Genomic DNA, 12,456 nt, shown 5'->3' with positions numbered 1-12,456 from the left:
TACATTACTTAATTTAAAAAAAAACCTCTGTCCTAATATTTTGTTTTATTGTTGTTATCCCACCTTTCCCTAGTTCGTGACTCAAGGCAACTTCCAAACATAAGTAAACAGATAGTTAAAATTTCCCAACACACAAAAGTATTTTTAAAAATTAACAATTAAAAAACTTAAAATTAAAACCTAGCCCATGGCCCCCAAAAATTCAATTCTCAAAGGTCTGCTGGAAGAAAAAAGTCCTCACTTGAGTGCAAAATAATAATAAGGAGGGTGCCAGTCTAACTTCTCTGGACAAGGAGTCTAGAGAAGTTAGAATGCCCGCACCCCTTTGCTCTCTTATATGAAGTCAGACCATTAGTAGATCTAGCTCAGTAATTGCCTATACAGCCTAGCAGCAGCTCTCTAGTTTTTAGGCAGAAAGCTTTCCTACTTTTAAATGGAGATGCCAGGGTGCGGTTATCCAACACAGAGCTACAGCTCATACCATTTTGCAAAAACTCCCTCCTCATCTTAGTTTGTTTTATCATGATTTTTATTATTTTATTTAATTTTGTAAGCTCTCCATTGGAACCTATTGAAAGTCAGGGCATGAATGCATGAAGTCGGAGCAGCATCAAAGTGACAATTTCATCAGATGTAGCTTTTCCTAACTAGACAGAGCTATGAAAGCAATAGCCCTATCCAGCAGAATATTCCCTTTTCAGCTTCCCGTACAGTGCAATATTCAAATATATTTGCTTCTGTGTGAGTTCAGACAAATGTGTTTTTAAGGACTGCCACCTTAAAGGCATAGAAGTCCTCTTGAGATCTCAACCTGAAAGCCTAGTTGCTGTTCTCAAATGTCCTTGCCTCAGGGCTGACTCAAGCATTCATTAGATGGAGAGAAGGGGTGGCTGAATTATGATTGACATGCACTTTTGATTTCCTGCCCCAAACATAATTCCTAAAGTGCAACACACAGTTTTTACCTGTGGCAGTTGATCAGCTGAAGAGGGAGCAGGGCCAGTTGAACTGGTGAGATGCTTCATTAGCCCCAAAGGAGGGATTCCAAAGATACAAATCACCTGCCAGAAATACACGTTTGCCACACTGCCTGCAGCCTGCCCCATTCTAGGCAGTATAAACAACATTGAGAATAGAGAAGCAGCATTTAGTGAAGATGAGAGAAATGTACACACTTTCTCTAGCTTCATTCTGTACCTTCTTGAAAAATATAAATGTTCTTTTTCAGTTTTATTGCGACTCAGATACTTGAAAATGATTGCAACAAGCCACTGTGTTCAGACTTCCAACTTTACAAGGCAGACTAAGTTACAAGACATCGCTTGTCTGTCTTCTTCAAAGATACTGCCATATACTTTCTAAAACAATGTTCATGGAGGAACATAGAGTCATTCTTAGAGTTTCCTTTCAATTTTTGTTGTGTGCCTTCAAGTCGTTTCTGATTTCTGGTGACCCAAAGACAAACCTATCACTGGCTTTTCCTGGCAAAATTTACTCCGAGGGGATTTGTCTTTGCCTTCTCTGAGGCTGAGAGCATGTGACTTGTCCATGGTCCCCAGTGGGTGTCCATGGCTGAGCAGAGATTCGAGCCCTGGCCTCCAGAGTTGTAGCCCAGTGCCCAAACACTACACCACATTGGCTCATTTTTAAATACTTTAGGGGAAAGGCTAGGGCCTCTTTGAGAAATCAAGTGGAGGGATAAGGCCAACTTCCAGGTTAGGCATAAAGTATTAAAGCAGCTCCTATTTCCAGGTTGAAAGCAATGAGCAGAGAAGATCTGAGAAATAGTTGCTTTAAAAGACCATGAATGTAAACATTCATCACTAGCAATTCCTTCTCCCCTCCAAAAGAAAATACAAAACAAACCCCAAAAAACATTTCTAGATGGTGTGAAGGATGAGTCCTACATCTGAGATAATTAGCCTATTCCTGTTTCTTTGCTAAGTCATGCAATGAAAAAGGACATTTCTTTCACAGGCAAAGGTGGTACTATAGAGAACCTCCAGACTGGAAAGTTCAAAGTAACAATGGAAGCCCAGGCCTTGGTGACTTCCTGCAGTTCTTGCAGTAAGCCTTTAAGGGGGGGGGGGGGGAGATGTAATGGGTTAGCCTGAGGTGTGTTGATATGACCTCTGCAATACTGAGGAGGTTGGAATTATTGCAGTTGTATGGGAATACATGGAAAAGCTTTTTTAGCTGGTGCAGAATAGACCTGAGCTGAGTTGAGTTGTATGGGAACAATGTGGAAAGGAGCAAAGAAACAATCTACCCTTAACCAGAGGCAGATGGAGGCTGCCATGTCAGTGGCATATGAATCCACTCTAGGTTTTAGTCCAAATGTAAAAGGAACCATACAAGATGGCAAGCTCTATCCTTGAAAGAAGTCCAGTATCTTGTATTGCTCCTTGAAATTTCTTCAGAATAAAACCAGGAGTGTATTCATTGACATGGAAACCCCCAATCTCCATTGCCCTTAACCCTCAGGTGTTGATTATCTTTTTGAACACAGCCCACAAACATACAGATTGCACATATTTGATCCCACTTCAGATACTCTGAAACTAGAAACTAGGTGGGGTACATGTGCAAGGAAGAGGAGGAATTTGCTAGAAAGTACACTTTCTCACCTGTTTATGTCACTTTTGTCATTATGTCATTTTTAGAGGTTGACTTTCTGAAGTGAAGAGAGGCTTGTGGAAGCTCTCCATGCAGTGGAGTGAAATATAAGGCAACAATCCACCCATTATTTCTCTGGAAACTTACTTTGTTGACACTGGCAACGGCCCATTGTCCCACGCAGCTCTGTCCCTGAGAATATCTGCTACACACCACACCCTGCCACCTGCCATGTCAATGGCATTTTCACTCTGCCTTAGGACAAGCCCATAAGGGTCTGTTGGGAGCAACCAGCTGGCATCTGGAGGAACCACTGGATCAGACTAGCTGGACCCCTGGCTTGATCCCTAGGTTGCTATTCAAATGAGGCTCAGATCACTCTGGTTATGTAGAATAGTTTTAAAGCAAATGAGTAATGACACAAGAGGCATGCCATAAGTGAACAGACTGGAACAGCCAAATCAATTTGACATTCTCTAGAGTCACCTGCAAGCAAAATCAATCATTTTTTGAATTTCTTTCACTTGTTATTCTTTTGAAAAAATGTGTTTTAATCAGACTTGTGAGAGATTTATCTGCAGGGCATTAGACATTCTCATCATGGTTAAGGTATATGCCACCCCCTGGTATTATTCTTGTTTATGAAAACTATTGTTTAAATCCTGATTCACAGGTCTGATGTGTGAATTATAATCACACAAGCACTATCCAGATTTTTTAAAATATATATATATATATTATTTTAAGAAAACCCATATTTGTACTTTTAACTACTGGAATGAAATTCTCTTTAACCAATAACAATTTACACATTCATAAATCCCCTCACCTCTTAAATATTTATAGGAAGAATAAAATTATAGTGCCAATATTTTACATTACATTAGATCAGTGCCCTAAGGATAAGTGTCTTGTTAGTTGCCTTATTTTTAAATTACATCATAACATGTTGACTTTATACAGTGAGACTACTTGTTTATCTCCAAAGAATGCGAATTATATTATGTAAAGCACACAAACACTTCTTCAGGGTGGATGGTCCATCAGTGATACTGATGTACAGAGTTTCACCCCAAGTCAGAAGTCCAGAACCTCTGTGCTGAGCAAAAATGCCCCCTCCCACAATTTGATACTTTATGTACAGGTAGGAAAAGAGCACTCTTTTGGCTATATTTCAAGTGGATCTCTCTCTCTCTCTCTCTCTCTCTCTCTCTCTCTCTCTCCCCCCACCCCCTGTCTCAGAAGGGTCATGGAGGGCAGAAGCTTAACCCCCCCCCCCCACGTGTTGATGGCTGCCCTTTTTTTTTCTTTTTTCTTTTCCTTAAAATGTTTTTAGTTCCATTCTTGAAGACAGTGGTAGGTAGGGGTGCCAGCCCAGGATCATCACAGGCCCTGAGATTTCTGTGCCAAAACCTGAGACCTAAAGACAACCCCTAGTGATGTCTTTAAGCACTGTGTACTAAGTTCCAGCCACTGTTCCTCAAGATAGTAATTGAAACAGATACATACACAACCATCATTCTCCCCATATTTTACCATTCAGAAATTAGGACAAAAGTCTCACCTAAAGGGCTGACCCCAGTTCAAGGTGAAATGAAGGGATTATTCCTTCTCACTTACTTGGGAAACAAGACATTTCATCTAGCCTACTTCTTACAAGCAAGAAAGTGGATGCAGAGCTCTATGGAGGGTGAACCCTGGAACTGCAACAACTGGGATGGAAGACAGAAGTCAAATAAATACATAGAGTGCCTGAAGAGCCTGCAAATTGCAGCAACAAATCAATTAAGGCTTGGAAATAGAGTTGGACATCTGGACAGAGCACCTTCCTTTCCCTTGGATCTGAGTCCTACAAAACTGACGAATTTATACCCTTGTCTCCCATCTGGAGATAACTCATGAAGGCTGGAAATTCAGGGCCAGCCCCAGAGAACAGACAGGCATAGTGATAGTAGAGATCATCTCGATGTTCAGCAAGTGTTAGCCACCATTTTGATCCCATCCCCCAAATTTGCGCCCAGATATTATTTTGGTACAATTAAGTGTGTAGAATAATGGATGCCACAAGAAAAGAGTGGTTGCCAATGGAGGCCATTACTTATTCATTTATTGTGGTGACAGCAATTTCTTTCTACAATGGACAATGGGAAAGCCCTTCTCTTGGGCTCTACTAGCTTTGTGTTTCATTTGCTTTGTCTGGCATATGTTTGTTATATGCCATACAAATAACTGGCCTTCAACACACTAATTTTCAAACTTTATTCCAAAATAGCTTGTGATGTCTTAGCTGCCTCTCTGTTTCTCATGTAGAATTGTTCTAAAGAAAATGAGTAATGACACAGGAAGCATAACATAAGTGATCAGGCTGGAACAGCCAAATAAGTGTCTCTCTGTTTTTAGAGAGAATATCAATACTGATAGACAAATTGAAAGATACTTTACCCATCGCTATCCTTTACCTTACCTAACCATACTCTTACAGTATATAATCAACACAGTATAGTAATATAATAATACAGTACATATAGTATATACCTTACCCTTGCAGTATATAATCAAATCCCAGTTACAGATTACTATGCTAATTGAGAATGGTCCTTATCCCAGAATACATTGCAACACATGTGAGTTCTGGTTAGCGAGATTCTTTTAAAGCCCAAGAGGATAATGGAGATGAGGAATAGTTCTCATCATAGCCAACAATATGCCCTACATCGGCTACATCAGCTACTGTCTTCCCCTATTCTATGTCCTCGAGATACATTGGACTGCGACTCTCAGTCTTTCCAGTGGCTATGTTGGAGGGGGGATAATGGGAGTTGTAGTTGAACACATCTAGAGGGCACCAGGTTGCACAGTGGTCTGGCTACAACAATAAAGAATTTACTCACATCTCAAAATCTAGCACATTTAATAGGCCATGAGCTATTGTGGATTGTACTTGCTAGAATAATTTTGCTAGAATTTATGGTGCCACAAGGCTCTTGTGGTGGACAAACAGAGCTACCCCTTTGTAATTAGGTTGTGTATATCAAATCTGTACTCATATTCACATATGTAAAGACATAAAATTTCCCTGTCTGGTGTAACTGTTAAGATGATAACCTGTGACCTGATTATTTTGAGCTCAGCCATTAACTCACTGGGCAGCCTTGGGCAAAGCATTGTTGCTGAGTTGCTACACCCCAGTGGGATAGACACCCAAATCCAGGAACAATAATAGTGGCTTATTTCACAGTGATGTCTTAAGAAGGATTGACTTAATTAATATGAAGCCCTTAGAGCACTTAAGGAAAATGCAATAAAATTAATAAGTAGACACCGTTTATTTGCCCTGCCTGAAATGTCCACAGCAGATGGGATGACATTTGTGTTCATTAGAGTTAAACAGAACAGAAGGTAAGGCTGGGCTGCTCTTTACTTACAGTAGTTTTTCTCTTCAGGTCTGCTGATCCCGAAATTGTGTTTTAATTTAGGTGTTCATTGGCTAGTTTGTTCTTTTGCAGTCAGAAAGCCAATGAGCAGTACAGTTCAATTACATCTCTTTGAAAGCTTCATTGCATCATGGGTTTGAAACTCATATGGCCCATAAAGCTACGTGGCCAGTGAAAGGGCTAAGACATTTTCTTGATGTTTCTAAGCAGTGAGCCCAGCAATAGCTGAAGCCTGAAGGTTTGCAATGAGTTAGAAGAGAAACAAATTGTTCTATAAGCTTCACTGTTCAGTGTTGTTGTTTATTTGATTATTTGACCTTCTGGCATGGGACAGGTTAAAATACACCACACATAAAATAACCAAAGAAAAATCAAACTGATTACTGTAAAATATTTAGTAGTGCTCAGATCTAAGGAAAAGCTATAGCAGTAGTACTATTGTGACCTCTTTTGTTACTGTTTCCAACTTTATAGTATGCCATTTTCATTTTTATTTTTCATTTTGTTTATTGCTGTACCCTTAGCACAATACAGTCAAAGTTAAGCCCCTACTTAAATCTCTCCCATTTGGATCAGCTAAATTTACACAGCCCTTTTATTAGACTTTGTCCCTTTGTTTTACTTTGTTTATTTAGAGTGTGATCCAGTGAAGCATTTTAGCCTTCCATTGATTTAAGCATGTTTTTAAATTTCTCCCTTGAAATCTATGAGACGTGAAAGCACTTAAACTGGGTTGGATTGTAATATTAGCTTTCATGTATTTGTACTGCCACTATATAGGCTGCAGTCCAACAAGGCATTAGTGTGTGCTTATGGCCACTTAAAATAACTTTACACTTGCTTAACTTTGTGCTGGATAGTGGCCAAAGATAGGTTTATTCAATAGCAGTGATCAATACACTTGTCCTCACACCATTTTAACTACTGTGCTTCCAGTTATTTCAAAGCCACTTCTCCACAGTAAGTGAGCTTGTATATTCTGTTTTCACTGTACATCTAAATTTTGCTATTTAATCAACAAAATAATGAGCCAATTTGTTTTTTTTTTTCTTTTAGCCTCACATACTTATTTTCTCCAGTAACCAATGATCTACCTTGTTCTGTCTCTGTATTCTACCTTTCTTTGCTTCCCATTCTTAGTTGTTGCAAGGCCTCTCCTGAGATCCTAACCCAAATGTGTCACTCATGTAGCTCACTAGGGAAGGCGTTCCGCCAAGAATCACATTACACAAAGTATGTCAGACCACTGGAGTACTCAGGATTGTGCATTTGTTAAGTTTGCTGCAGGATAGTGAGGAGACTACACGAAATTTCATACTGAGTTCAATACCCAGTAAGTGTCCTAGTTTCTCTTCTGCCACTTTCTGTCATTGTCCTTGGCTCCCTTCAGTTGATGCAAGCTGAGTTCAAAGAACAGAAGCAGTTTGCAATCAATTAATTCAGTGCAGGGAGAGGACAGCATCTCCCTCTTCCCAGTAGGCTCAGGCAAAGCAAACCACTGCAGCCTCTGCTAGCTTGTGTGTTCTTCCTCATTAAGAACTCTCAAAGTAAGGCTAGCAGTATGACCAACACCTGTTGGTACAGGCACCGACACACTATTTGGTTCCATACAACACGATGGACTAAGAAATTACAAATAACTAAGAACAATTAGGAAAAAATAAGAATTCTAGTTATTTTTTATTTCTTTATTATTATTATTATTATTATTATTATTAATGTTACATGGCTCTCAGTTGTTTTCGTCTTTATTTAAAATGTCAAGTTTCTGTTAATATTTATGTTAATAGAATTTAAAAAGAAAACCAGTGACTAGGGGTAAAACCAGTCCCTTTGCCCAGTTCATTTTACAGGGCTCAATCAAAATCCACCTCTTCACACATTTCTCCTCTGCCTGGAATTCCTGAGTTGCAGGAATTTGCCTGCAGAGCCACCTCACCCCAATGTCTTGTCCATGGGCAACTCCCAGCCATTCCTAACATGTACTGATGCACGTAGCACATGCGCAGGACATCTCTTTGCAGAAGCCCCTCATTATGATAAGTTGCCCTTTCTTAGGCATGTGAAAATATTTGTGATGGAGCTAGACCTGAATATGATGGAAGTGGGGGCAGGGTCACAGAATCATGGTCGCATTAATGCTTTGGTATGTGAGTACCTTATACATGAGTAAAATATGGACAGGGCTAGTCAGCTTCTGCTTTCTTAATTATGCAGTTTTATTTAGGGATAAAATAGAGATTTACAGCGGTCCCTTGGTATTTGCTCAGGTTTGGTTGCAGGCAGCTGGTGTAAGATGTGAAGAGAGAGAGTCTGACTCTGAGCATGCTGTTAATCTGTTGTCCTTCTCTTATGGATTAAAATAGATTTATTTAATCTATTTTTTGAAAGGGACGGAGGGAAAATGTTTACAAGCTGACCCCTGTCCTCACAGAGAAACAAGAAATGAAATAAGTTCCTTTAAAAATGAAACAGCAAGCAATTACTGATAGCGGGGTGGGGGAGGGAGAGACTTTGAAAATGAATAACATGATAAATTACTTTTTAAAAGGAATGCTCCAAGCTCTGCAGGTGAGTCTTCCAGAAATTCCTTGTTTGCCAAGTGAAAGAGATGTTTTTTTTTTTTTTTTGACCCTGATGTATTCTCTACTTACGATGATAACATTGCATGAAAACACAATTCCTCTGACCTGATGTCTGTGATAGTTACATTACATGAGGAGGATCTTTGCCCTTCTGAGCTTTTGGAATGCCTTCCCTAAACAATGGCAATTGGCCAATCATATTTTTCAAAAGAAAGGCTTCATCTGCATTTTACATTTTGATCTACATTTTCAATTTGTAGAACTTGGCTCCCTTTTGTAATGCTGACCTTGGGGCCATTCTGGTATCCTAGACAGCGTCCCATTATTTCTGGTAATTAGTTGCAGCATCTGGCAGAATCTGTTTCAAGCCATAGAAAAATTGCTTTCATCAAATAGCTCTTTTTGTAAGAGGGCTGTAACTTGGCTTGGCCATTTTTCTGGCAGGCAGACTGATGATGGATAACACTGCTCCCACTCATAAACCCCAACATTATTGGAGTGATGCGTGTTGAAGATACACTGAGAAGAACGAGACCTTCATATCACCACCAGTAGCATGTGAATTGGCTGTTCAGCGGCAGTGCTGTGACCTGTGAAGTTACTCACAACTAAGTGGATTCAGTTCTTACCATCTGGCTAACTACAAAGGCAGCACCATGTATTATTTTAACTGTAATTACCTTTTGTAACTAGAAATTGCCCTTCTCTTTTGTTCAACTGCTGTATACAAACGTCTTTTGTAGGAAGGAAATATGTTCGGTGAAGATATTGTAATGGCATCAACCTAATTAGTCTTCTGTAAAGATAATTGTAGCTCCATTACTTGTTTACTTTGGTTTTCTTTAACAATGAATGCATGGTTTCAAATAGGGTAAAGGATAAATGTATTGTACTGTAAATATGAATTTCATTTGCAGTGCATATAACACACTGTAGCAATACTTTGAAGTTAATGAACCTTCTCAGTTCATTACAGAAAAAAAATGTGCATCCCCTCCTTCTCAATGCACTAGGAAGTGTCAACTGTGTAAACAACTCCTGGATTGCAACGGTAAAATACATATATAGCCACATATTTATGGATGAAAAGCATCAGTGATTTCACTTTATTCCTTTGGTATGCTGCTGAGTTTCCTTCTCAAATTTGTGAGATATATTGAATAACCAGTGAACTCTGACTCCAGGAAAAATCCCCAAATGCTTTTTAATTAGGTCTCTGGATTTCCTTTAATGAAGATTTAAGTACTTTCTTTTTCATCATACACTGCCATTTGTTCTCATTCGCAGCAACTCCAGAATTATAATGATTTATTAATTAAAAACTCAATATCAAGCTAAGTGTTGTTATTGTATCAGTAAATTAGTTTGGACTTCCAAAGAGCCCTTGGTGCCATATCAGATCACAGCAAAATGGCTCTTGGACTTGGACCTGTGAGGGAAATAAGTATTGGTAAGAAATGGCCAGCTGAGAAAGCTTCTGGTTAAGAACTATTTTTCTGTAATGGCTGAGAAACAAAAGAAGCTACTTAAGGGTCACAGAGTTATTTCTAACAATCTTTTGTTTAATCCTTAGCCTGAAGTGTGCCATGGCTGCAAAGTACATTTAGCTGGATGTCAAAGTGAGCTGTAACACAAAATGGCACATGGACTATATATACAGCATGTGTACAAATGGTACAAGAAATACAAAATGCCTGAACAGAAGCTCATCCGAGCCTTTTATGAGATGGTTTTGCCTCTAAATTCAGACTGGGCAGCCAATATCTTGAGAATGGGAATACATTAAAAAGAGATGAAACTGCAGGCTAGACATTTAAGAAAGTTTTAATGAGGCTGTAAAATATTACAATAAGCTCTCGTTTAAAACACTCAGTACTGGACACGGGAGTAGTAAAAGAGATTAAAAGTTTCAGAGACAAAGAAGAGCATAATTAGAAAGCAGACAGGGATAATATTGCCATGATAAAGCTTTGACAACAATTACCAGCGCTTCCAGAGAAAGGAAACATATTCAGTAAAAATCTAATGATAATGTAATCACTTGTGCTAAAGATGTGGCATTTCTGCATTTAGTGTAGGGATGACCTTAGGCTGAGTGACCGTGAAACAAAATGGGGAGAAGAGCTTCAAGGGTATTGTCAAGGTTTAACTAGTTAGAAAGGACTTTGGCCTTGCCTGCACTGCAGAAATAATGCAGTTTGACACCACTTTATCTGCCATTACTGGGGCATTCTGGGAGTTGCAAAGTTCTCTTTCAACATGTTCTGTTTGGGGTCCTGCCCCAAACATAATTGAAAAAGCAGTAGAAATTTTAACCATGAGTCTGAGCAAGAAATCCTCATGTAGCAGGAATCAAGCAGAAGCATGATAGATCAGACTGGCTTAGGGATTCAGGGGCTTGCAATCCCAAAAAGTAATTTGTAAAAGCTCCAGAGACGGGCTAGCATTACCCCTTATCTCATAGTAGTAGTCTATTCATTCTGCCCACTGAAGCTAGTGCTCCCTCACTCCAGAGGGCCATGTTCCCTATTTTAGAGAAGTCAGGGCCTGAACAGTCAGGCCAAAATAAAGCTGCTTTGGGTCACTTTGGGGGTATGCTGTTTAAATGCTGCATGTATCCTAAGAGGCCAGAAGTCCTAAGGACTGCAGCGTAGCTTTGGCACAGCTTCTGGCCTCTGATGTGTGCGTCATTTAAACAGCATACCTCCAAAGTGACCCAAAGCAGCTTTATTTTGGCCTGTCTGTTCGGGGGCCCCATCCCCTTTCTTTGGGCAGATGGGTTGTCTAGTCAAATTAACAGTTAAAGCAAGGAACTGTAAGAAGGGAGAATAGGAATCCTCGATGTTGCCATCATCACTTAGTAACCAGACAACAAACATTCAGCTCTCCTGGCCACAGCATTCCCCAGGGCAGTGAGAAGTCCTGTATTTCCATCTAAATTGCAGTAGTTGTTTCTGAATTTCTGTTAATACATATTAATAAAATTATGCTGATTTTATGCAGCTCCACATCTTTTTAAAAAACATCTCTTTGTGTTAATCACTTTCTTTTTTTTGACAAAGTAGGCAACTTTATGTGGAGGTTTTAGTTTTAATTTTTATAGTCAATACCCATCGACCAACCTATCCCCCAATAAGTTGTTTAAAATATATATGTAGGGGGAAAGAAGCTTATGCTGGTAACCATAACAATATATTTGCATTGGGAACATGGTTATTGTTTTAAGATGTGTGACTCCTTTTAATGCTTTTTGTAAGCTGCCCTGAGATCTTTGATACAGGACAGGGTATAAATATTGTAGTTATTTAATTCATTAATACTAACCTTAGCTTGGTGTCTTCAGTTATATAGAACTCACTTGATAACAGTTAAAGAATACATGTTCATTCCAAACATATGCAGTACAATAAATGAACATCATTTGCATTTGATATATGTTCGTGTGTCTGCGTGTGTAAGTTAATTCAGTATGGCTAAATAATTTATTTTCCAAATTATTGACCATGAAAGGATCTGTCACATTTTTTTGCCTGCAGCCTTTTGACATGCCCTATGTGAGATGAAATTAATGCTTATCTCTAAAAGCCTGCCACCCTTCCATGGGAAAGATACGTACATTGTTTATTACACATACAACAAAGAAAAAGGCTTGTTCACAGAAGAAAAATGGCTCTGAAAAATCCAATTCTCTTTTTCTCCCACCCTTTTCACTTTGGCCTTTTTCATCGGCTGATTTTTTCCCCTGTTTCTTGCAGGATTTAGGCAGTAAATCTATACACCTAGAAACCTATACACTCCTCTGGGCATATATGAGCTTGCAC

The 12,456-nt window shown here is 39.2% G+C and overlaps 1 protein-coding gene across 6 annotated transcripts in view; it reads left to right on the top strand.

The window, feature by feature from the left end:
• B3GALT1 (beta-1,3-galactosyltransferase 1) overlaps positions 1-12,456 on the top strand; it is a 426,145-nt gene that overhangs the window by 275,027 nt on the left and 138,662 nt on the right. Inside the window, exon 4 of one of the 6 annotated variants that reach the window (XR_016281089.1) lies at positions 9,080-9,330. The exons of the other annotated variants lie outside the window; for them this stretch is intronic. The gene's annotated coding sequence lies outside the window, so the exon portion shown is untranslated. Of the gene's footprint in view, positions 1-9,079; positions 9,331-12,456 lie in introns of those variants that run through there. 6 annotated transcript variants of the gene reach the window in all.

Source organism: Sceloporus occidentalis, unplaced genomic scaffold (assembly GCF_023333645.1).
Source record: "Sceloporus occidentalis isolate IW3139 unplaced genomic scaffold, rSceOcc1.0.p SCAF_4, whole genome shotgun sequence".
NCBI lineage: Eukaryota > Metazoa > Chordata > Lepidosauria > Squamata > Phrynosomatidae > Sceloporus > Sceloporus occidentalis.
This window is presented reverse-complemented; position numbering and strand designations above follow the sequence as displayed.